The sequence below is a fragment of the Petaurus breviceps genome, unplaced genomic scaffold (genome assembly GCF_028583685.1).
Source record: "Petaurus breviceps papuanus isolate PSGF00001 unplaced genomic scaffold, PetGlider_PUasm1.0 90681, whole genome shotgun sequence".
NCBI classification, from domain to species: Eukaryota; Metazoa; Chordata; class Mammalia; order Diprotodontia; family Petauridae; genus Petaurus; species Petaurus breviceps.
In genome coordinates this window covers 1,565,260-1,570,291 of record NW_027187307.1, presented here as the reverse complement: position 1 = coordinate 1,570,291, position 5,032 = coordinate 1,565,260, and positions in this window count along the sequence as shown.

The following is a 5,032-nucleotide window of genomic DNA, read 5'->3' as shown; positions in this document are numbered from 1 at the left end:
GGGGGGGAGGAGCTTTAAACCCATGGGAGGAGGGGGGACTTTAAGGTCCATAAAGTGGGGGTGGGGATTTAAAACTGTTGAGGGAGACAGGTTTTAAGGCTATACTTTAATGTCCTTATCTTGCTCCCTGCCCCTAACCTACTTCCTTTCCTAGCTCCTAAAGCAAATGTCCACTTTCACAAGGACAGTCCTCCTGCCTTATGCAATCTTAAAGACATTTTTGATTGTTACCTTTAAAAATGTTCAGTTTAAGTGAAATGAATTTCACTTTCATTTGCAAACCCAGGGAGGGAGTTTCCTCTCTAAGAATGAAAACTCATTTCAGTGCTTGTCCCTATCCTAATGGAAAGAAAAACAATGATAGACTTGGATTGGAGGGGCATTCATGCCTCCTTCCAACTCCTCTGACAAGGATATCTGGGGCCAAGAGATCGGGCCCTAGAGGCAGGAAAGTGTGGTGGTTCTGGGTGAAATGTCCGAGAAAATAAAGGTCATGGGAGAGAAGGTGAGGGTAGAAGGTGGGAGGTGAGAACACAGGTAAGGGGAAGAGGGGATTGTGGGATGGGGTGAGAGGCAGCTAGAGGTGAGAGGTGGGCATAGCATGGGGGGGGGGAGTTTAGGCCGAGCTGAGAAGCAGGGATGGAAGTGAGAGCACAAGTAGTGGTGGAAAGTGGGAGCGGGCGAGGGTGGGGTGTGTTGAAATTGAAGGTGGGGATCATGGAAACCAACCTGGACCTTTGACTTCCAGTTCCAGAAGAACTGAAGGCCAAGAGTGAATGTAAACTGGCTGCCAATAGTAAGATACTTCCTACCTAGAGGAAGCTAACCAAGTGTAGGTAACTTAGCATCAGTCACACAGCAAGGAATTGCCTGAGGGAGGATGTAACTAGCCCCCTCACCATGGCCATGTAGGGCCCAGAACTTACCCAACTCTAAGGAAGCATCTCAGAACACCCTCTAGAACACGAATCATGGGGTTAGGCCAACTGGAAAGACAGGCTAGCTGTCAGGATGAATGCAGCAAAGGGCCACGACAAGGCGTTCCTTGGCCTAAAGCTGCCGTTTCCCATGAGTAGGAAGGATGTGAGAAGGATATGGAAAGGCCCAGGAGCATGAGCCCACCTTAGGGATGATGAATAGAAGGCAAGGTCAAATATCTCATGGGAAAAATCACTGACCTGGAAAATAGATCCAGGAGAGATCATTTAAAAATTATTGGACTGCCTGAAAGCCATGATCAAAGAAAGAACCTAGAAATCATCCTCCAAGAAATCCTCAAGGAAAACTGCCCTGATGTTTTAGAACCAGAGGGCAAAATAGAGGTTGAAAGAATCCACCAGTCACCTCCTGAAAAAGATCCCCAAAAGAAAACTCCTAGGAATATTTTAGCCAGGTTCCAGAATTCCCAGATCAAGGAGAGAATATTACAAGCAGCCAGGAAGAAACAATTTGAATATTGTGGAAACACAATCAGGATAACCAAGGATCTGGCACTGAGATCTACTACACTGTGGGATCGAAGGGCTTGGAATGTGATATTCCAGAGGTCAAAGGAGCTGGGATTAAAACCAAGAATCACCTACGCAGCAAAACTGAGTATCATGTTTCAGGGGAAAATACGGTCATTCAGTGGAATAGAGGACTTGATGTAACTCTGGGGTAGATTCAATTGTAATCCAGGGTGGGAAACTTTTGACCTTTTTGTGTTCTATGGTTGAACAAATGAATGTACTTTATTTATGTTTGGAAACTAATCTCCATCAAGTTTAAGCACAGCACTTAATACCCAAATGGAGGTCTTTTCTTCATCTTGACAGGAGGCAACTTCTCAGCAATCTTAGTTCCTGGGGAGACAAGGCTTAGTAAGGCCACAAGATACATTGCCAGTCTCTTCATTAATTTATCCTCTGTCTGCAGAACAGTCCTAGAAACCCTGAAAACATTAGCAAAACCCTCTCCCAGGATTTCTGTAAACATACAACAAGAAAATCCTTCTTCAGGGCTTCTGAACCAACAGAAAGGTTCCCAGACCCCTGCAACAACAGCACTGTCCTTCATCAGTGGACAGTATTCACTCTGTCTGCAGGACAGTCTCTAGACCCCTGCAACAACAGCACTGTCCTTCACCAGTGGACAGTATTCACTCTCTGTCTGCAGGACAGTCACAGTAGCTCTGAACCAACAGAAAGGTTCCCAGACCCCTGCAACAACAGCACTGTCCTTCACCAGTGGACAGTATTCACTCTCTGTCTGCAGGACAGTCTCAGGAGCTCTTAGCCAACAGCCAGGTTCCAGGACTTCTTCAACAAAAGGACTGTCTTTCACCAGTGGACAAATCTGGCAAAACAACATCAAAACAGACAGACAAAGTACCAGCAAAACAGCCATGTCTCCTCAGTCCTTGGCAGCTCTGGGGGCAGGTCTCCAAAGTCCAGGGCGATTCAAAGTGGCCCCCAGCAATTCTCTCAGTCTCTCTCTCTGCCTCCATGAGGGTGCTGCTTCCAAAAAGTTCTTCTGCCTCTCTCTTGTCTCTCCAAATCTACGTCACCAGCTCCTCCCAATTCAGGACTCTCTTTTCTTTTCACATCAACAAGTCCATCCCACAGGTGGGATTATCAAGCTCTGGGTTTTAACACAATCAGTTTGAAAACCAAGCCAATACAGGGGGATCTTTATATTCCATTACTATCACAGATATGGTCAATTATACTGATGGTTTTCCTAATATTAAACCATCCTTGAATTCCTGGAATAAATCCTACCTGATCAAAGTGTATTATTCTTGGATAAGTTGCTGTAGTCTTTTTGCTAATATTTTATTTAAAATTTTTGCATCTATATTCATGAGGGAGATTGGTCTATAATTTTCTTTCTCTGTTTTATCTCTTCCTGATTTAGGTATCAGTGCCATATTTGTGTCATAAAAAATTTTGGTAGGTCTCCTTCTTCACTAATTTTCCCAAATAGTTTGTAGAGTATTGGAATCAATTGTTCTTTAAATGTTTGATAGAATTCACTAGTGAATCCATCTGGCCCTAGAGATTTTTTCCTAGGGAGTTGACTGATGGCTTGTTCAATTTCTTTTTCTGAGATGGGGTTATTTAAGTAATTTACTTCCTCTTCAGTTAATCTGGGCAACTTGTATTTTTGTAAATATTCATCCATTTCCCTAAGATTGTGGGAAATTGCAAAACAGAGATTGAAAGAATCCACTGATCACCTCCTGGAAAAGATCCCAAAAAGAAAACTCCTAGGAATATTATAGCCAGATTCTGGAATTCCCAGATTAAGGAGCGAATATTACAAGCAGCCAGGAAGAAACAATTGGAATATTGTGGAAACACAATCAGGATAACCCAGGATCTGGCAGCTTCTACACTGAGGGATCGAAGGGCTTGTAATATGAAATTCTGGAGGTCAAAGGAGCTGGGATTAAAACCAAGAGTCACCTTACCCAGCAAAACTGAGTATCATGTTTCAGGGGAAAATATGGTCATTCAGTGGAATAGAGGACTTTCAAGCATTCTTGCTGAAAAAACCAGAGTTGAATAGAATATTTCACATTGAGATACAAGAAGCAAGAGAAGCATGAGAAGGTAAACAGGGAAAAGAAACCATAAGTAACTTATCAAAGTTGAACTATTAACATTCCTACATGGAATGACAATAATTGTAATTTATGAATCTTTTCTCAGTAGTTGAAGGGATTAGAAATCTCTCTATCAATCTATCTATCTATCTATCTATCTATCTATCTATCTATCTATCTATCTATCTATCTATCTACCTATATGTCTATATATGAGAGTATATGGGCATATGAATACATATGTGAATGTGAGAGGGGAGAGAGGAATATTATGAGAGGAGATGGGGAGAGACAGAATGGGGTAAACTGCCTCATACAGAAGAGACATGGTGAAAAGGTTACACTGGAAGGGAAGAATAGGAAGGCAAAGGGAATGTGTCAACCTTATTCCCATTGAATTTGGCTTGAGGAGAGAATGAAATACACACTTAATAGGGTATCTCACCCTCCAGGAGGAATAGGGGGGGAAGGGGATGAGAGAGGAGATGATGGAAGGGAGGGCAGGCTGGGGGGAGGGAAGTTGGAAGTACCCACTTTTGAAAAGGGATGGGATCAAAGTAGAGAACAGAACAAGTGGGAGGTGGGATAGGAGCGAGGGAAATATAGTCAGTCTTTTACAATATATCTACTAGGCTATTGTTTTGCATTAGCCACACATGTACAACCTATACTGAACTGCTTATCTTCCCAATAAGGGTGGGTGACAAGGGAGGAAGGGAATGAATCTGGAATTCAAAGTTTTAAAATCAAATATTGAAATATGTATGTATATATACTATTAGCAATACTATTTTCCATGTAATTGGGAGATAAGATATACAGGCACTGAGGCATAGAGATCCACTGGAAAATTCGAAAGGGGTATGGGAGAAAATATGGGAGAGAGCACATTGGAAGAGGGGATATCCTGTGGGACTGCTATTTGTGGGGGGTGGGTAGGGGAAAAACGGGGAGAAAATTTGTAACTCAAAATCTGACAGAAATGAATGATGTAAATCAGAAATTAATAAAGCATTTGAAAAAAAATAGTTTTCCTTTTGACCACCACCTCCCTCAGTATTCCCTTATCAGCCCCCCTCTCTTTTCCTCCCCTTCCCCCTTACTTCTTGCCTCCCTACTAACCCCTCCCCCCTTTAGTAGCCCTTTCCCCCTCCTACTGCCTGTAGGATATTTTTATACTTAATGAAGTATGTTATTTCTTCTTCGCACCAAGAGTGACAGGAACAAATCTCATGTGAAGCTCCTCTTGCTCCCCTCTTTCCCTCTAATATGATACTTTTTGTGTTTCTTCTCCATAGAGTCCTATGCTTAACTGGTTGTTATTCCCTCCTTGAACTAGAGCCAATGAGGGAAAAGTTCATATGATACTCAAGTCCCTCCCCTCTTTTCCTCTGCTATATTGTTTTTATACCTCTTTGTGTGGCATTATTTACCCTTTTCCAC